This window comes from Echiichthys vipera, assembly GCF_963691815.1.
Source record: "Echiichthys vipera genome assembly, chromosome: 3".
NCBI classification, from domain to species: domain Eukaryota; kingdom Metazoa; phylum Chordata; class Actinopteri; order Perciformes; family Trachinidae; genus Echiichthys; species Echiichthys vipera.
Genome location: NC_139828.1, coordinates 15773712 through 15795548, shown reverse-complemented (window position 1 = coordinate 15795548; position 21837 = coordinate 15773712). Strand labels below are relative to the sequence as shown.

General features: G+C 41.3%; 1 protein-coding gene across 9 annotated transcripts in view; it reads right to left on the bottom strand.

Moving 5' to 3' along the window:
- The window catches only part of adgrl2a (adhesion G protein-coupled receptor L2a), a 97029-nt gene extending 77024 nt beyond the window's left edge, over positions 1 to 20005 (bottom strand). For all 9 annotated transcript variants that reach the window (XM_083940689.1, XM_083940697.1, XM_083940690.1 and 6 more), the window contains exon 1: positions 19408 to 20005. The gene's annotated coding sequence lies outside the window, so the exon portion shown is untranslated. The remainder of the gene's footprint in view (positions 1 to 19407) is intronic.
- Between the last annotated feature and the right edge of the window lie 1832 nt (positions 20006 to 21837).

Sequence of the window (21837 nt, the reverse complement as noted above, 5' to 3'; positions counted from 1 at the left end):
TACAAAAGCAAATGGCCTCCTCCCTGTCATGGATACAGTGCTAGAGCTGTGTAGGGTGAAACCTAATGCCTACCTGCGCGCCCAGGCATGCATTTCACACTACTAACGGCTCCCTTTTGTCTGTGTGTTTACACTGCTGGGCTATGCTCAGTCCTCTCACTCCCATGAACCATTAGCACATTCACCTTGGGATATGGCATCACTCTGGCAACAAGGCACACAGGAGCCCATTAGAAACTTTTTGCTTCCTTTTTAGCACATTCAAAAACAACATGCAATTTTCTTCTGCGTATACAACCTGCAATTGCTTGTTAAGATACAAGGGACGTAGCGTTATCTATCATACCGTACTAGCAGCTAACAAGAGAACTCCACTGAAAAGACGGAGAGGAATTCTGTATCATGTACAGTCAGAGCTTCACAAATCAGCTTTGGCTGGCTCCTCCACTCTGGAGAATATCCGTGGCCTGAAGGGTCTTTGATCTATTTTGTCTGACTTCTCAGACAGCGCCATAATTCATCACCGAGAAAACATGCGGAGTGCACACATTAGCCAACAAAGTTATAATTAAGTCTGCCATAATCAGCTCATCTAGTATGACATTACGCCTAACCTGAGACCTCTAATTTCAGAGCCATTTATAAGAGGTTAACAGTAGCAGGGTACACAGCCACAATGTATTTAGTTCCAATTGAATAATATGTAGTCATGAGCCTCGACAAATGAAAGATGATCACGGAGAGCAAACATATTGGATTCTGACAAAACCCTAACCCTGGTCTTTTAGCAGAATAGTGCATGCGGCACCAATTAAGTTCATCAGGCAAGTGGCTACAAATAATCAGCCTACACTCAAAAATACAATACAAGGCCTTAATAATAAATTAATAATTAATAAATAATCAAAGTGCATAGTGAGAATATAGGCTTAAGTCTGAGCTCTTACTGTTTTGTCCACTTAAACCGTTTACTCATATGAACTCCTAACAATGTCACAACCTGATTCGTCAGGAGTTTCCCTATCACACATAGCACACACAACAGGAGACTGTCCGTGTCAGACTGGGTTCTCACTTCCATGAAAAACTCTGTTTGTGGCGCCTGGGTAGAGCGTGCAGGAGGCAGGACATGATGCAGATTACACCGTGGTCACAGAACCGCTTCATTATTTGGTCATAAACAAGGAGTCAGTTGCCATCCTTTGAATTGTCTGATAATGTTGGCAACGGCCCTTCTAGATTTAAGTTCCCCAATCTCGTCTTAGTAGAAATCACCCTTCTTCTGCAACCTCGGATTTTTCTTTTTTTCCAGTATTGCGCGAGTTACACAACATAAATGTCATCAACATGTTCGCCTGCTGTGAATTCTCACACATGGGATTTGATGTCGGATCCAACTGATCAGGACATTTGCGTTCTCACATACAACTCCTCCAGGTAATGTCTAGATAATTTCAGGTTTGCCGTTCATGTGTGAAAGCGGTGTAAGACAGAAAGTAGTTAGATCACACGTACTTACATGAAAGTTATGATTATCCCATTCAATCGTTATATTGTCATGCACAAAATAATTTTCTGTGAAAACTCGATCACATGTCACAAGTTATACGAAATTGTAATATAACAGGAATATGGAGAGACATTTTTGGTGATAACTGTTGTTAACATTCCATTTTTTACAAAGCAGACCCCCACAGGCACCATCGTCTCGAGGTGTGAGTTGTAGCATTAAATTTGTTTTACAGTCACTCAAAAGTATTAGTTATATTTTCCCACCATCCCTAGCCATGTCACTCTTTTATCAAATACAGTCCCACTTTGCATCTGGTTCACTCGGCGGCCGCTGTGGCGCGTGCACAGAATCAAAACACAGACACTATGGGATATTCCTGCCAAGTGTAATTTCCAAGACTGATGCTAAACCTCCTCCGCTTACGACCTCAACACACGTTAGATAACCTGGCTACGGTCTTTAAATGGTAGTTGCAATAATTGGTGTGTTGCCTTACTGTTTTAATTGAATTATTAGAGTGCATTTGCACACACTGATGTCCCAATACAGTTTAATGCAGAGGATTAAGTGCTGGACCCAAAACTTGTTTAATACTCCTTAATTCCAAAACTATTATTATAAGGTAGTCTGTTAATGTCAAGGTCATCGTTATCCCTAAAGAAATTTAAGTCAAAAGCAACTGGAGTTGGTTGTTTGTCTTGGAAGACGTTTCACCTCTCATCCAAGAGGCTTCGTCAGAACTGATGAGTACAACATTGATTACATCTGGAACAGGTAAAAAGTCTGTGTTTACATATAAACTATTATAAGCCAGTTTCAAATCAACATGATTATTCTTGCTTCCCTGTCATCATTGCTTAGTGAAAAAGAGACAGCATGCTCAACAGACCTCCCGTCAGAATGTAGAGACAAAGACGAAATGCAAAATTTACACAGTTTTGCCTTGAAGGCACTTGCGACCCCCTGCTAGGAAAAAAAACCAGCAGAATGTAGATCCCTAGTACACGGGGATGGGTGTTCTGTAAATCGATGATAACAGTCCTATACTTTAATATAGTTTGTATCATGCTGTGAGTGTTTAACATGCTGAGACACCAAAGGCGTAGACTGAAGGGAGACTGCCGTTCTCATTAAACGTGCAGAGGTCTCCCCTCTCAGCCGGGGGTTTCTCTTCTCTCTCCGCCTTGAAACAGAAACCGACTGCGATCATACCTTGACTGTTTCATTAAATAGCCCTCGACTTGGGTGTGATCTTGAAACAGGTTTTAGCATCTGCAGCAATGTTTTGTTGTAATGGGGTTTGGAGTTTATACTGGTGAGGTGGACAGATGATGAAGAGCATTGTGATCAATGTGGCTGCTTCTAATGCACCAGACACGCGATGGTAATTTTCTGTGATTGTTAAGCACAGATTGCTAAAATGTCAACAGGCATTGCGCTGTTTTGACTAAATATGAAGTCATTGCAGACATGTGTTTAAGTACTCTGAGAAATGGAGAAGCCACAGGGGGTCGGGCCCAGAGGCTTCAAACATATGTGTGCTTGATATATCCGCAATACAACAGAATGCTTTATAATCGACAACTGAGTGACAAAATTGTGAATTGCAGAATCCCAGTTGGCCTCCTTAAGAACAAAAAAAAAAAAAAGGCTTAGTAACTGGGAGGAAGGGGGTTATTAGAGGGGAAGGGAGGGGGTCTGATTGAAAAGGACAGTTTGAAATTTGAATGCAGCGGGGGTCTGAAAACAAGAGGCAGATGTCAAAGAATGCCAGGCTCCTTAGACAAAGCTCCCGGTTGTCTCTCTGTAGCTGTTCGAGGGCCACAGGAGAATAGAAGAATAGTTGGGCCATTCTATAAAACGAGGTCTGGGAGAATGGCAGGGGGACCAAGAATAAAGAACCTGAGTGGGGGAGGGAGGGGGGTCCAGTTACAAAGAAAGATTGACAGCTTGCAAGTCTTGCTTGACCCTTGAATTAGCCCCTGAGCTTTCAACAAACCTCAAGAAAGAGTTGGGATGTTAATTGTCACGGAACATCACAGGGATGCAAGGGAAGGGAAATATGGGGCCGGAGATTCACTGAAATGTAAATCAGAACCAACAGACCACCACATGTTGAATGGAGGGTACACATTTGGTTTCTATTGGGTTTTCCCAACAGCATACTCATACATGAATTCATACATACTATAAGACTCCTCTTATCTCTGTTTCTCTTACCCACTTTGAGGGAAAAACTGAAATACCTGGGGACACTGGGCTTGGTCTCAGAACACTCAGCCTCAGCTGTGGAGGAAATATATTCCCAAAAGAGATTGTGTTCCTGCTTTGACACTGCTGAAGATGTACAATTTGCAAGCGTAGATCAGAAAATTCGCACTCCAGAGGGGAGAGATTGGGCTGGTGATGGGATGAGTCTGGAGCCCCACTGAGTCAGATGTGGGGCAGGGAGGAATCAGAGGCTGACCCCTCTGCTGAGGGGATGATTGAGAGCAGCACAGGGCCAGAGGAGCTGAATGACACCCAACCAAACAGTGTATGACTGCTGGTGACCCAAGCGCAGGCCCTGACCCTGTCGGGAGCTCAGCTATAGAAATACAAGGGCAAACATGCATGCTGCACCACAGGATGACTTGGCTAGTTTGGGAGGGGGGAACAAAACAAAGCATGAGGGTTTTTCTGGTTGGGTGGTTCTCTGTTAAAGCCGTTATATAACATCATAAGCAAAAAATTATATCTCAGATAGTTCAAACATATTGTGGCCATGTCTGTTTGGAAGCCGGCCACTTGTGGTTATTGCAGGCATTACCTAACCCTAACCTAACCTTTCATCATCTGAGAGTACATTAAACAAGGTTTTTCAATCTGAGGATCATAATGTTTGGAATAAATGAATCATTACCTAGCTCTTATGCAAGTCACACTTCCACAGAAAACACAGTAGCATGCAAGAGTGTTGGAGCGTGTGACATGAGCGTGGCGCTCGTCATGCTCATTGCTCTTTGTGTTTGCACCATTGATCAATTTTATGAGCCACTCAATTAATCGATAGAGAACTCCCCACTGGTTAGGAAATATGGTTACAAACTAAAGCAATCATGAACCAAACGCTGGAACACTCATCATCAATATACAGCATTTATGGAAATGGAAGCATTGTCAAGAACAATATTATGAGATGGACAAAAATCTATTTCAGGTATAGTTTTTAAATGTGAGTTTTTAGACGTGTGTCAGTGAGGATTGCCTAATTTTAAAATGTCAACATATAATGTGTTTTTTTATCAGTCTCATGTTATTTTTCAACTGTATTTCTAGGGCGCTGAGTGCTACATTGCCCTCTGCCTGAATATATAATAAATCCATAGCCTCATAATCACTTTAGCAATGCAACAAAAATCCTATTAGTGCTGAAAGATACCTACACCTGTCTGTCCACATGGATTATAGCCAGATGATTTGCCACGGTAACAAAGTTTTAATACAGGTTCCATACATTTTAAGTTGTAATTTTGATGTTTTACTGGAAAGTGAAGTGGATTATCTCAAATGAAATTTCAAAATGTCATTTCCACTCGCTGATAGCACAAAACTATTCCTTTCAGGTCTGTTGAGATAAGAATGATTCAGCCAGGGCCGTTAAACGGTGTCTTTGCCAAATGTTCCTCCGCTTAGGAATTAATAGGCTGACATTAATACAGCTAGATAAATAGGAAGGTCAGGAATGGGAGCCCTGCCATTATATGGGCATCTCATGGTGATAGTACCTGCCAATCATGTCCAATAAGTCCTTGACACGGCACGATTCACCTTGGAATGCACAGAGCGCATACAATATGTAGTGTATACTCCCCTGTCCAGAAACTCAATCCAATTAGCAGGTACACAGATACTTTGCAGGGTTATTGGTTCGGAGAGCACATTAGAACACCAGAAAAGAAACATTTGTTTTGTGATCCAGTTTACTATGGCTAATTTAGTCAAAAAAAATCAGGGATTATACAAACTGAGCTCGGCAGTTGGCCCAGGCACTCTACCAAACTAATTTTCTCAATTTCAGCACAAGTACAATCATTGTTGCGTTCATGCAAAAATAATACAATGTGGCCAAGCAAAATCGAGCAGTTGGGGCAATGAACAACTGCACATTCACAGCAACACAAGTGTCTGAGTCATTTATGTTGCTTGCATGCTTGAAGCTGAAAAACAATAAACAGTTGAGGTCAGATATTTGCTCATTGAGTTCACATTCACTGAAAAACTGTAATTGAATTCGGCAGCTTGTGTCACTTCTTTATTTTTAGCATTGCCACTCATCTAAACAAGATGTTTGTTTTCAGAGAAGGGGGTGAGCCCTTTCGGATGCACAGGGCCAGGTTTTATTCTATGATAATAATGTGCTGTATTTACTTTGATACGCACCAGTAAGCAGCTTTAGTGACCCTGCCCCCCCCCCCCCAAAAAAAAATGAGCAGCTGAATGGTTAAAATCCCCACTTCATCCCTCTATTAAGGACCCCACCATCAATAATGCACTGTGATCATGAGGCGTTATTAAACAGGATGATTAATTTTTAAGGTAGTGGGCAGCAACACAAACACGAAGAAGGTAACGGAGATGATTACTTGTGAGAGACACGTTTGAAAATGGGAGCAGAGCAAGAAGGAAAATAAGCTATTTATCCATGCCTTTACTCGTTTCAGCAGCGAGAAAGAAAGGAGAAGCTGAGCAATTATTTCTGGGACCAAAAAACTGGGAATGTTTTAACCCCACCTTAGATTAAAGATGTTTCATTACGTAGATCCTTGGCTCACACTGAATGTACATTTCTGAGTCATATTCTATTTTGCACAATCCACATTTCAATTGTCTTAAAGCTCCAAAATGCTTCTCTACTTTGTTTGCTTTGCTTGTTGAGCCACATCTCCTTTGTGACCGATGTATTTAACAAAAGCTTTAAAGACGCTCTGCTCGGAATGTGGGAAAAAAGAAAACCATGGGCTGGGCTTGCCTCCACACGGCTCTCAAAGACCATTCCCCAATATGTGAAATACCAACGTTTTTTATAGCCACATGCACTAACATTTACGTGCGGCTGAACCGACAATCAAAACAAACAGAAACTCGGATTACAACACACACAGAGGGAGAGACGCCATTACGAGACTTTACACAGAAAATATTTGTTTTTTGCTACATTAATGCTCTTAATGTTGAGCACAGCTCCTTTGATACTAGCTTTATCTGGATAAATCACTGCACTTGAGCACCCGTGATATGTTTTTTCTCTCATTACAGAGTGTCTTTGAATGTTTCGAAAATACCTCGAAAAAAAATCAGAAAAATGTGCAAGCTTGGAAAGTTGTGGATATTTAGATTTTTGAAGGGCGCTAATTCTTTCAGATTAGAGGCACTGTGCATAATGCGGCCAACCTTGTGTCTAATTGAGGCTTTTAACCTTTCTGTGGCTCAGGGGAAGGACAAACACATCCAAAATGAGAGACACCGCATTTTCTCGGTCTTCACTAAAATAGAAAACAGCACAAGTTACCCTCACGGCAGAAGCAATACTACACAAATCGTTTCCGTAGTAGAGTGGATCTTCTGTAGCCTACTTCATTCTAGCGCATTTAGCCCAGCACTGCCATATCTATTTTAAATCTAAAAGATGGCATGAATGCCTTTTGTCAGACAGGGGAAGTGGCGTATATGCAAACCTAAAACAAGGTATAGCACTGTGTCTCGTCTGGGAAGCTCAGACAAAAGAAGTGGGTGTAGTCTTTTCCTGAATGCAATCACTTGTCAGCCCTAAATCTTCACTCAGTACTGCCCTGACAGGTAATGGCCCTTGTTCAACCTGATGACGGTGTATTGGCGATTTTTTTTTCTTCCCAAAGACAGAGAACATGTCTAAAAGGCATTTAGCTGCTGCTCAGCTTTACACACTCGGCTGCACAATAACATGAAACGTATACTCAACAGGAAAATGGTCTGGAAAAAAAAGGCAAGCATCTAATACCACATTTATACACAGTGACGTGACAAAATAGAGTAATTTAAGTTGCTTTCAATTTTCAGGCTGCATCATTAGATTTCTTCGTGGAGTTTCAGTGTCACTGCCCTCTCCCCACTTTTAGCTGAGAAAAAGAGAGGACAGTTTTGGGGGTGAGCCTTCTCCACGGTGTTCATTAGCATAACATCAGCACTGTGTGGGGGATTGTGATGCAAACAAGCTCAGATTGGCTCATTCCAACCCCCTCTTTTAATAACTAAGGTGCTACAGGATTTCACTCCTGCCTGCTCACTGTACAATGGATCAGGCTATTTGAGACTGAGGGATACACAAAGTAGATTTTTAAATAACTTCAATTTGGATTTGAGAGAAGTCATTAAGCAAACACTTGGCTTACATTCAGTTGATGAGAGCTAAAGCTGCTGTACTTTGCCTTTGCCCGAATCTAAACATATGGTATACCACAGGAGAAGGATGATTAAAACAGTAGGTTAAGAAATATAATAGTTTGTTATAGGCAAAAACACTCTTTTCAAGAATGTACCCTGCTTCCAACTGGCCGTGATTCAGGCTTACCGTGATTTAAAAAAAAAAAAATGTAAATGGGTCTGTGGCTTATGTTATCGTCCCCTGCCACCCACAGTAGGGCAGCAGATACAGCAATCACTGCTTCTACACCTTGTGTATGTTTAATATGTTTGCTCTTTTGTGATAACCAAAAAAAACGGGGGTGGGGGTTGGGGAGGGAGGGGGGTAGGACAGGGTTTTCTTTTTTTCCTCACTCTCTTTTTGAATAGCTTGACCAAAGTCACGGAATCTAAAGACACAAGCAGCGAGAGAGAGCAGACAGACACAGGAGACTGTCAAGCAGACTGCGATAAAACATTCACTAGGAAATTATCTCCCTGTCATAAGGCCCTCCTGTTTTGAATACCAAAGGGATTCAAATTCCCAAACAAACTCTGAAAGGTTGACCAATTTCGTGCTCTGCCAAACGATAGTGGATTGCAATACGGGTCGCACCTTTGAACCTTCCTTGCTGGAGGTAGTATGAAGCAGAGATTTTAATCTCTGTATCTCTGCATAGGTAATCCACTGAAGTGTAATTGATACAGCTCTAAGTTACACAAAATAATGACAGGAGAATAAGACTCACTATGAATATGAAGTGAGTGTGATAACACGCCAATGTTGGGAGAGTAGGTAATACCTTTACAAGGGCTCCTGCTGGGATGGAAAATTCTCCTCTGAACAGAAACAAGTGTTGTGTGAGGTGATTTCTTAACACCATGCACCATTCAGAGCCATGTAGATTAAAGATTGTTTTATTTGACAAGGATGGCTGGTAGATTATATCACAGAATATGTTTTACCTTTCCTTGACTGCCTTTTGCAAATGGTCCCATATTGGAAAAAGTGAGATTTCTATGTCTTTTTTTATTATAAAGCAGGTTGAGGTGCTATATAAATACTGTAAAAGTAGCAAAACACTCAATCCACAGAGAAATGCACACAGCCCGTATTCAGAAATATGCTTTTAAACAAGCCGCCAGGACTTCTGTACGGTTGTGATGTCGCTACTATACTAATGAGCCGTGACGGTAATTCCCGGGCTGCAACGACAGTACAGAGACACCGAGAGCGCAGATGTAGAAGCGCTGACCGATCAGAGCAGACTGGGCGTTTCTTTGGGAGGGGGGCTCAAAGAGACAGCCACAAAAACAGAAGGTGAATACAATTATATTCAGATCAGCAGTCTGACAAATATAAATATTATTACAAAATATGTGCATGGACACAGGAGGAAAAGCACTTTTTAATGTCCAAAGAATGTTGCATTTTGCATAATTACTACGGTCTTGTTAAATTACAGAGCAACCTGATGCATATGTACAGTTAGAGTTGAATTTTCACGACTGCCGCCCTCTGCAGCAACATTTTTTCAAATCTGGCATTGCAAAACTCGGAAGAGAAATCAGCTAGTTTAGTATGATTAGACTAGTTTGTGTACATTATAAACATATTTATACTCTATTGTCAACCAGAGCAGGTTTGACCCAACAATTCATTCAATCAACACTTCTCACTATGTTGTTCTAGGATACTCAGTGCTGATGATACAAATGCATATTTATATAAATAAAAGGACCGAAAGACTTAAGCAAAACTTAACAAATACCGACAGCAGTGTCCATAAAGTTCCATAAAATTTAAAAGTTCTCTAAAATGTGACTTAACAAAAAAGACAGTGTGTGAATAACAAACACAGGTTAAAAGCAGTGATTCACTGTAACTTCAAAGGAGATATTCTTGTCTAGCTTATAAATATTCAGCCCTGTCTTGTGAATATTTTCCATTTTCCGTCATCTTGACCAAATGTTTTATACACCAAATATTCTCAGTGTCAATTAGCACTTTTGTTTGGGGCTATCACTGCATGCTCCAGTTGTACGGATTGTGTTATGAAAGCTTCATTACACATTTCTGGCTTGGCACAAAATGTTTTACTTCTGTGAAAGTTTAAATACCAAGTATGTAGCTGAGAGAGTCTTGTGGCAGTGACTTCAGAATATTGTCTGCAAGTGATGTCTGCACAGCCTTCCCTTTGCTACACTGCTTCCATTATGCACAGGAGCCTACAAGCCTTTTCAGGTGAGAGAATAAAAGACCCTTTTTTGGCCCTTAGTAAAGTGAGTAGGCGTTGCGGTGTCTGCAGCGTTCACCGTCTCTTGCTGATTGTTAGACTCCGCTTTAGTTTCTCATAGCTACATTTCAACACCACCATTTACAGAGCAAAAGTTCCTGCAGGGGTTCATCATCAGAAGACCTTTAAGAACCATGCTAAACAAAATGTACTATCTCACCCCTTTACTAGATAAATGTTATCAAACTTTTCCATCCTTTAGGCAGGTCTTGGCCTCTCCGAGCTTCTCCACGCCCAGCCCTGGGCCCGCTGGACCTATTTCTGATGGTAATAGCTGCAGGAGCCGCATCCTGTCAGCTCACTCCAGACTCACTAGTAATCAGCTGAATGACGGAAATGCCACTGGCTCCACTTTTTGCAACCGTTTCTGCCCCCCATTTGACTGTCCTCTTTACACTGCTTTTTTCCTATTTCCATCAACTACTTCAGAATAGCATTCATCACATTGGTTCAGCTGCTGATGCTGAAGCTAAAAATGATGTGTGTTGCCGGGCACAGATGCAGTACTTGCTCAGAGCTTTCTGTCTGGTCATCATTTAACCTTGCAGTGATCAAATCATGATCATAAGAAGGAAAAAGACACGTTTGGCTTAATGCTCCTATTTGTTGTTTCTTATGAATATTGTAGATTAAGATTAAAAACGTTGCCGATTTTGGCTTTTCTGCATTTGATTTATTGTACAATGGTGGCCTAATCAGTGTCCAAATAGGGAAAGTTCTTCAAAAAGTAATATTGTGTTTTATAGACTGTTTTATGTAGTTGCAGGCAGCTACATAAAACAGTCCGTAAAACCTGAAACCTGACAAAAAAAAAAAAAACACCACATTTACACTTTCGCAGTCAATGCAAGAAATTCGTCAACTGCTCTGTAGATGGGTCACAGGGTAAATTATTATTTTTTTAAAAATGGTTTGATGAACAGAATTTAAAAAATGGTCTCCAAGGAAAACTATATATCTCAAAATATTGGGATTTGATTTTTTTTTAAGATAAAAAACTACTTCTTCAGCTAAATAAAGTATCTAGAAATGGATTGGCTTAGCTGAAAGATGCAGAGTACCCAGCTGAAAACAAGTTTTGAAGATATGTGGTAAAGGTGACCCGTAACTCAAGACTAAAAATAATACCCATCATATCAGCTCTGACTAGGGGGAATAATACATTTGGAAACTAGATTGTCATTTTTTGGCTAATTCCATTTTTTCTTGCTTTTCTACATCTATGTGTGGTATTACACCCGGCGATAACACACCAGGTGTGAAGTAGAACCTCCAGTTTTCACACTTGTCTTAATTACTAAAACCAGTTTGCAAGCGACTGAGTAGCTGAATTAGACAAACAGGTCGGTCTAATGGATAAAGCATTCAGGCTATGTGTGATTTATGGCAGAATTCACACCAGCAGAGCCGCCTCACACCTCATTTAGAAGGAGGCATGATGAATTATTAGGGCAGCCTGTATATGTATTTTTCCTGCGCAAATGCCAAACAGATCAAATCGACACACTGAGGTGTCAATATTAACGTTTCAATTTTCATTATAAATACATGAATAATTTGATGTCTCCATCCATACAATCACACGTACACATTCAGGAGCTCAACTTATCTTCAGGATTTAAGATGTTCATTACCTAACCCCCCAGCAGTGGAGAAGGAGTTGGATCCAACAGGCAGCAGTGAATGCCAGGCCTGGCACAGCTGTACAAGCAAAGCTGTAAAGAGATGTCACCGGCCACTGTCGCTCAATCTTTCCCTGTGTTAATCCCACACTATCTGCATTCATGTCAGACCCACTCCTCGTGTCCCTGCATTGCTTTTCACACTCCTAAGTTCAATTTGGCAGGAAAGTGGACATGTTGCATCACTTCTGCTGGCTGAAAATCTTCTCGGCATTGTTCCCCCTTCAATAATCTTTTTCTGAGACACCATGATGATCCAATAGTCCTTTTTTCTCTCTTTTAGGTATTCACTGAACCAAATAAAGTGCGTGCAAAAAATAAAAAATAAAAAATGGAGGTTCAGTAATTCCAATACTTGATCCTACCTCTGTGACTTTTAACAGCAGCGTGGCAGATATGAGTACATGAGAGATTTAAAAGCCTTTAATGCTCCTGAATCTCTTCTTAGCTGATCAGATCATCTTCTGCATGGCCTCAATACACAAGCAAGGCCGTGTGTGCACACAAGAGTCAATTTATCTCTATTCATCATTTACAATATTAGGGAGAGACAATGTGCTGTCATATCCAACCGCAGACTGTTATTGTCACTGGACAAATGCGCAGAAGAATGAACACTCAAGTGCTGGTCGGGTTTTACTAAGCCATCGCTCTTAATCCCCATCGTTCACAGACTGGAATTTTATACCCAAGCTCCAACTGAACCAAATCCTGGCCCTCGGGGCAGAAATTTTATTTTAACATCTATTTTCCAGACTGACATTCTGTCCCCTGTTTTCAAATGTTTTTCCAAGAAGCTTCTCTCCAGTTGACCCAAGCAGAGACCGTTGCCTCTGGCTTGTCACGGAGAGGCGAGTGATGCGGTTCTATGGGCAACAGAGAGGGAGGCTCTGTACTGAGACAGCAGCAGGTGCAGCTGTGACAGTTGCCGTGTTGTTGCTAGCCCCACACTGTAGTCAAGATGAGGTTCACAGATGTAGCCACTCAGTGCAGTGGTTTATTGGCTGCCTGAAACAATGCATCTCTGTCAAGAACAACTCCTCCTAAGGCCATTTCAGTCTAAGAGTGCTCTGTATGAAACAAGGCGTAGAAAAACCTCATTCTGACACACAAGGTCAATTCTGCTCCACAGCAACACAATCAAAGCAACCCTTGCTCTGCCAAAAAACTAAACAAATTCCAACCTAGAGCAATAATGCCGAAATATTGGGGTTTGAGACATATTTCCATGTAAAGGGATGTGTCTGTCTAATGCATAATATTAAGAACAAGAATAATCAGAATAACAATTATAATATTAATAATAATAATACATGTGTAAATTCAGCATAAATGTAAATTATGATAATTCCAAATTATATAATAATTCTGTTTTTTTGTACTAATCATCGCTACAAGCATAGTCATTCTCTGTTAAAACACTTCTGGTTAATTATTACTAAGGCTCTCCAGCATGCATGCTTCTTAAGTTTAACCAAGTACCACCCAAGGCTGCACTTTACCCTCAGGTGCATCTCGCAAGACATGAATTCCAATAATGCGACACTTTCGATATACTGCGCCTACAGATAATTAATGGCATCCATTTTTTTGTGTGGAGAGAAAGCAAACCTGATTCCTTTCTTCAATTCACACCCTCGAAGTAGTCCGCAAAGTCTTATCCAAGGTAGCGTTTTGTTGAATCTCAGAGTAGTGGAGATCTGAGATAATATGACTATTGTTTTCCTGTAAAGCACACAGTCTTTGCTTGTTCAATTACTGGAAGGAGCCTCAACGAGGGCGGTTAAATCATTTGCAGAGACATTATCTACGCAGAGAGAGAAAGACAGTGAAAGAGGGGAAGGGGGGGAGAGAGAGAGAGAGAGAGAGAGAGAGAGAGAGAGAGAGAGGGAGAGAGAGGGAGAGAGGGAGAGAGGGAGAGAGAGAGCAGACATAGGGGCCAAACTTTAGTCTGTAGAGGAAACAGAAACATTTTTGTAGACCACACATGGAGAGTAAAAGCAGCAGGATTCATGATTCACTGCAGGAAATTAATAGACTAATACAGTTCCCTCTGTTAGAATGCCAAAAACCACATAATAAGATAAAATTGTTTTCATTACAGGTGATGATGGATATCTATGCAGATTATGAAAATGTACACAGGATTTACGAGCGAGCGACCACAAAGTTCATTCTTCCTCACATATGCCGCATACAAACAAAACCAGCTCACAAGCGCTCATCTGTCAGCATGAGCAATCATTAAGAGATAATTTGATTGTTTTTTCAACCTCGGCTGTGTTTGATGTCTCTGGCATGGTAGCAATTGAACAGATAATTATTTTGTTGATTAGTTTAGTTTTTAGCAACTTACCATGCCTGTGATATTCCTCTGAAACTCCCAGACCAGACGCTCAACTCCATCTGACTTGGCAACTGCATTATAAGCACAAAGCTTCCACTCTCCCCCAACTGAATACTGTACAGTACAATATCATTTATCAAAACCTCAGACTTCCAAGCCAACCATAAAACCATATAAGCATAAATGATGAAATACGCGCAAATACACTTTACAGAAGTATAAAGCAAAAACATTAGATGCAATATGCATCTGGCAGGATTTCAACTGCAAAGTACACAGTGCTTTGGAGTGCATTTACTTGCATGTGTCATACTTTTTTACTGCTTGACTTTACTTTTAGATCATTCAAAGTCAACTTTGCTTTGAAATCTGTATTCCAACACACAGACTTCGCAAATCCTAACCCGTCGTTACGACGTCACCAACTGGAAGACATACTATTGGTGGTTGTTTTTTAAAAAAAAAATATGAGTTGCTCTTTGCTACTTACTCCTTTTACATTCAGTATTCTGGAGAAGTGTCATAGTCCCCTTAATCGCTATATAGTAGGTTATGTAACTCAAGTAAACTGGTAAAAATAATTAATTAAAAGAACTGTTAAACTCTGCTTACCAGGTTTGCACTTCACTGGAACAATGTTAGTCTGATTATGATGTAGAACGCTCACAGCTCAACATCAAATTATTGTTGGAAAAAAGAAAAGAAAAGAAAAGGCACGCAAAGTAAAACTTATCTAATTTGCATTGAGTCACGATTGTCAAGGACAACTGCAGCCTATATGGAGGAAATATATTGCACTGGTGTGTTTACCCACACAATCCCTAAATAACAGCCCTGTCTTGTTGGAAAAGGGGCTTCTAAGTGTGGAAGTGCTTCGCTCTCCTATAATCCAGCCGAGACATTACTTCTTCCCCTGGCAGACGTCCGCAGATCCCCCCTCGCTCCCAGCCAGGCCTTGCTTTCGGCTGCTATGGCAGAGCCGCAATAACTGCTGTTTGCTCAGAGCCTTGCCTCCCAGGTTCTCTTCTGTCACACAGAAATTGAATATTTTCCCAAATAGTGTTGCAGCTGCGCACAGATAAGGACAAGTCTTGTTCACATAGCGCAAAGAATGAGACAGGGTCAGTGTGTGTGTGTGTGTGTGTGTGTGTGTGTGTGTGTGTGTGTGTGTGTGTGTGTGTGTGTGTGTGTGTGTGTGTGTGTGTGTGTGTGTGCAATGTTGGTAGTCTTAATTATAAAAAGAACAACTCTAACAATTAAAATGAGAGCAAAAAGACTAAGACTAAAAGTCATGCATAAAATATAATTATCAAAATAATTAGAACATTTTGAGTGATCACAAATGTTTGTAATTTCCTAATTATCTAAAAAAATATCCAAGTGAAAAAAAATAATTATAACTGATGTCACTGCTCTAATTTTAATCTGTAAAATAATAATTTGTAAAAAAATATGAATTAAAAAACGATTCCTACATTCCTGGAGTTTTTGTTTTGCACAACGCTATATTGACTGACGTATTGGGAGTGGCCTTAAAACAAAGCATATCTCATCCTAAACCCAACATGTCAAATACACGAGCTACGATCAGTAACTAGGCCGATTGTTGTTTTTATGACCAGAGGACAGTTTTTTTACGACCGTGTTTTGGACTCTGCACTTCCTTTTCTTCTAAAAACCTTTCAGAAGCACAACATGAGTGAAGCACAAAAAAAGAGATGCCAGATAAGCTCAGGCAGGCTGCCACTTAACCAGTGCACAGAGAGCTATGTGGGAGCCATCGGCTAATATCCATGTTGTTTCCTGTCACCATAGTTTGAAATGACCCTTACGTTCCACCGCCTATGTCCTTGTTGTGTAATGTTCTGCTCGGAAATTATTTAGGCAAGCAGAAAGTTTCACCTGCCATTTCAGGGGCAGCGAATCCCCCGCCGCACCAGAGGCCTTTGGCAAGTGGAAACAAATGTTTCACAAAATGGCAGGGAGGGGAACACGCTGGCTGGCGCACAGCGTTTTACTGATTGCCAATCGTAAAATAAAATCAGTCATGAAAGGGGGAGGTTTTTTGACCCACTAACGGCCTGCACGTTTATCAAATTTGCCATTGCATTTTTTACAGCCTTGTTTCTTCCCTTTAATGGTGAGCAGTTATCCGCACAGTATGGCTCCATGTAGGTGGTTTAGCAACAGCAACCATTGCATCTGCAACCACAAACCCACAATTCACACACCAAATAAGCAACGGGATGTAAATCAAGATGATTTAACTCCCTGCAATCCTCTACTTCTGACGCTTTCACAGCCTCCATCATTTGCTTGATTTTGCTATGGAGTGGCTAAGGTGATGTTTACCGTGAATGAAGGCATGACATCCCATAGCAAAGTGGAACGCTAGCACAAACAATCCATTCAGCTACAGTGCAACCTTTAAATCAAATGGACTTGCCATCGCTGCTCAGGCAAAGACAACAGGCAAATAACCGCGCTCATGAGGGAGTGTGACACAAAACAAAGTGAGCAAATGCTGCCACTGGTCAGCGTGTGCACGCTCTTACTGAATTAAATCAATAACAAATTACCTTAATAAAGCTAGGGTGGATGTGCTGATTTAAAAATCCGGAGAGGCTATGAAAGCCGCGTTATGATCTGTTTAATGCACCAGTCAGATATCCATAGATAGCACAAAACCTCAGCTGGCATTCTGGGTAGTAAAATATGGCAGCAGAAAATGAAGCAACAGTCCATAATGTCAACATTTTTTTGATGCGTTCAACCCCCACTCAGCCAATCACACTCACTGAGCCTTAAGAGCATCATGTGCTGCAAGAGTGTCACATAAAGAGTTGAGAATAGATGTGTAGCACCTTATCTCCCCCAAAACCCATATAGAAGTGTTCTGGACCGTATTGATCAGAACGCACAAGAGGAGCAATCTGGCAGATCAAGAGCAGCTGCAGTTCTTTGAAACCGGACGCACTTCCACTGAAACAAAGCTATAGACCGAAAAGGGTATTCTCTCATGCTGGACTCGACGCTCCTAATGGCATGCTCGAGCCGAAAATATCAAACACTGAGACATCCGAGGAGACTTAAAAAGTAGTTAGCATTGTTTCCAATTAGCACCTGTTTTTTGCAAACTAAACTGTGTGTGTGTGTGTGTGTGTGTGTGTGTGTGTGTGTGTGTGTGTGTGTGTGTGTGTGTGTGTGTGTATGTGTGTTACTGTATTAATTAGGAATTTGTAAAGTAATGCTTCCGAGTACATGTTTAAGAATGTATCATTTGCATTTACACTATTTGCTCTTTGGGAGTCACAGTACAATTACCCTGTTGTATGAAAGCTTTGACATATTCTCTCACACGGACACAAATACAAGTGAGATTATGTTATACACATATACACAAGATGTCATACAGACCTACTATCAAGGGGGGGGGGGTTGATACACAAGTCTTTGAGTTTTACCAACTCATACACTTATTCTCAAGCCTTTCAGGCTCAGCCAAAACCAGTGGCAGGAAAATTACAACTCCTTCCATTGTGTAAGAGCTCCTCTGACCACTTTGATATGCTAATCTTTCCCTTCCAAACAGCTGGAATTTGAACTTGCATTAATTCAAACGTTTTTTATGCACAAACACATAAAATGAAGTTCCCCCAATAAAGAGGCTGGGGTAAGAAGTGTAGCTCCCCGAGCCTGATAGAGCCTTTTTCTTACACAGTCCTTAAAACTCAACACTTATACACAAATAGGCTTTGTATTTAGCTGAATGTCACGTTGTTATGCATGGCAAGGGACATAAAGCCACTTCATCCTCCACACACTAATCTGTTGGTTTTTTTTTATCTTCTCAAGAACAGCCATTTAGTCAGTTGTTAAATGTACATTTGATATTTAAAAAAAAGGCCTCAACAAATGTCACATTTTACTGAAGCTGCATATCCCTCTGATGGACAACTGCAGATATATTAGAGACACCTTCATGGACTCTGATCCAAGCAGGAATTCGTAGCTCCCCCTCTCTTAAAATCAGACCAAATAAATAAAAGCTGAGGGCATATGAAGACTAAGGCTAAATTTATCCCAATCCGCAGATCGATCAGTGAAGATTGCTGCTGTGCTCCGGGCTGCCATGCATCGCCGGCTGGCCGCGGTGAGTTTCTCGGGCCAGGGGAGGCACACACACCGCCCCGCATGTGCGCTCCTGCTGCCTACTCTTTAACACACGGTTGACAAGACGCGTTCAGAATCGGTAGGCCTAAATAATAAATGTGCAGTGAAAGGATCTAATTTTACAGCCACTCTGCGACAAGTCTAAGCAGACAGACACATATTCGCCCCTTCTTTGTGTGTATGTTCTCATTTTTTATTTCTCCCTTTGATTGATTTCCGTGACATGCCCTATACGCTTGTAGTCCCGTTGCATCGCAAGCTCGCTTTGGCCAAAAGTAACCTAATAATTACATTGGTAGGCGAGCCTTGACTGGTTTACTTCTTTCTTTTCTTTCTTTGGACAAATAGCCTAGTCCCAATTATAATGGATTAGCCTGTGAATGCTCTCAAGACTCACACCGACATCGCTTCTCAGGTCACAGCTTCCAGCATAAATCCCTATTCAAACCAACAAGACCATCAGAGGATTTAAAAAAAAAAAAAAAAAAAAGCTTCAGTGACCAGCAATGCCAACAAACTACACTTCAACTATTGAGGCATACATTCCAATTAAATGCTGCTTTACATGTTGCTTCACATAAATTCGCTGCTCGCCCACTTTTATTTTTTTAAAAATAGTTTCCATTCTGCCAAACAAATCAATCCACATCTAATTGTTTCGATTAGCCTTTTGACAATTAACCACGGCACCTCTCGGACTATTTAAATCCCTACAAAAAGAGGTGCTTTAAAGCCTTAAATATATCAAACCAAATGTTCTTTCAAATGGACTTTTTAAAAAAAAGTACCCAACACTGCGAGAGTTGAGTGATGTCTTCTTATAATTTAAACTGAGCGCCCAAAAGCAATTGCTCTGAAGTGACCGAGCATTGAAAGAAAAGTTCTTCCACCCCACAGCAACTTGTCAAATAGCCTGTGATTTATAAAGTGAGGATAGGACTAAAGGTGCGAAAGAAAGACAACAACTAATCTTACCTTTTCTTGAAAAGCAGTGAAGCCAAACAGGCTGAAATGAAGTGAGAAGGGGATTTGAATTGTGAAAAAAAAAAAAGAAAAAAGAAAAGTCAGATTGTGGATAGACAGTCTGAGGTGGACTCCTCTGCAGCGAAGAGAGTGAGTCTGCAGGTCTGAGGCATGCTCCCCTTATCTGGGACAGAGGCTGGCTATCAGGCGGCAGCAGGTCCCCCTCTCAGCCCGTACATTCCCCTGTACCGGACACACACTTCCATGGCAAGTCAAGGTGTTGCTCTGCGCTCAGTCCTGACTCATCACCACCTCATGTGCCTTCCGGAGAGACTCGTCTTATTCTCGGCTCTCTCCCTTGCGCCTTTCTTTTCACTCCCCGAAGCGGCGAAAACAAACAAGAAGAGGAGAAGCGGAGCTCGGGGGACCCCAACAACAACAACAAAAAAAGGACAGAGTGACTGAGAGGGACAGAGTGTTGGGCTTTCAGTGTCAGTTGAAAGGGGGAGAAAAACCGATGCGCGCAACTTTAAACGCCGACGCCGCTCTCCCGGCTCCTCTTGAATGAGCCTGTGAAGACTGTGGGTTAAGTTTCAGCGGCTCGCCTGTGGAAAAGATCCCGCTCACAGTGTTCAGACACTTGGTGGAAGCAGCGCGGAGCGGGGCTTCCAGTAAACAGCGCCAGTGCAGTGGAGAGCAGGCTGCCGTCTGCAGGAGCTGTCTGCGCGGAGGACTCCACTAAAAACCAGACATGGATTACACATCCGCGCCGACTCGGAGTCTAGTTCCGTGCAGGAGACTAATCACGTCAACTTATTATCATGGCCAACGGGAATCAGTTCAGCTTTTTTTTTTTTTAACCCAAAGAGAAGATTCAGCTACGTCATACAGAAAGGGAGGAGGTCATCAACATATTTCCCCTCATTTTTGTCCCCTTTTTTGCTTAGAGATGCCTCATTGCCTCGTTTTTGGGCATGAGAGGCCCACACTCACAGTCACAGTAGGCAGTCCAGCCTATTCAACCAATGACGGAAGACTTATTCTACTGTAATACTACCAAGCATCAAAAGGAACATGGAAGTTCTTTACCCGCACCCCCTCCTCACTCCAACTGGCCCCACAGGATAATACACTGGTCCAACAACAGTGGTCAAGCTGCTGCTGGTGTGTGCAGCTAAGTGTGTGTGTGTGTGTGTGTGTGTGTGTGTGGAGCCTAGCAGTGTTTTAAACCGAGAATCTCTCCTCAGTTGTGGGTGTGTGTGTTTTTCCCCTTCTGCACTTTTCTTCTACATGATTCATGGCACCATTCGGCAGTCAAGGGGAGTTTTGTCAGACTGCTGCAGCTTTGACCCTTTGACTTATAATGTAAGCTTCACGTTATGTTGGTGGTCCACAATTCATATCCACTGTAGTGCAGGCGACTACAGTTTAACATTTCCAAGGGACATTCCCAGTTGTAATATATGATTTTTTTTATTAAAACCATCATAAAAGCTCAAATGTTTTCCTCTAAGTTGGAAAATCGAATTTTCAATGCAGCGGCTATTTTTCAGGCAATCATTAGGGCCTCTATCTTTAAATCAGAACATCTAGAAACAATCAAAACACGCACGTTTCTTTCTGTATTTTGGTTAAAGACTTGGAGCATGTTATGATCTGGTTGTGGAATTCTGTCCAGAAACATTATCAGGCAGGACGTGGGTACACACCTGGCTTCAATAAAAACTGTCTTTCACCCACTATGTGGACATGTGAAGTTGAGTCATGCTTGCCAGGTGAAGGTGAACGCAGCAGAGGGGCAGACTCTTGTTTTCATAAGCATAATTTTACATAATAATACAGCTTTTTTTTTTTTGCAAGGGACAAAAAAAAAGAGAAACAGATGTAATAAAAGGTCACCCAGTGGCAGGCATCCATATCTGGAGAAATGTTTATTTATAAGCCAAGACTAAAAACACATGTGGTGTCTCTATGGCTGCAGTGTTGAACAGCTCAAACTGCCATTTTGCATGAATTCATTTGAATCTGCTTCCGCAGATTGTCAACAGAGGGCATTAGACTTGCTTTGCTATTCTTCTGAATGAACATAAATCATTGAACTGTAAAATTCACAGACACATTGAACATAAACAGGTGAAGACAGATATCAGTTTGAATCACAGTGATTAAAACTATTTCTGCTAATTTGAGGCCACCTTGTGTGTGACCTCAGCTTGTGCAGTCATTTCTTTGACGAGTCACAGCGGTTGTGATAAATAGTTTATGTGGAAGTGTTTATGATGAACTGATAAAATCCTATCTTGCAAAGGCGGCACAATATTGCACATAATCGCTCACCAAATGGTGCATGCTCTTTTTTGCAGAGTTAAAAAAAAAAACATTCAGAAGGTGAAAAAAAGGACAGAAATTATGGCAGCATTTTAAGGAAATATAAAGGTGTGT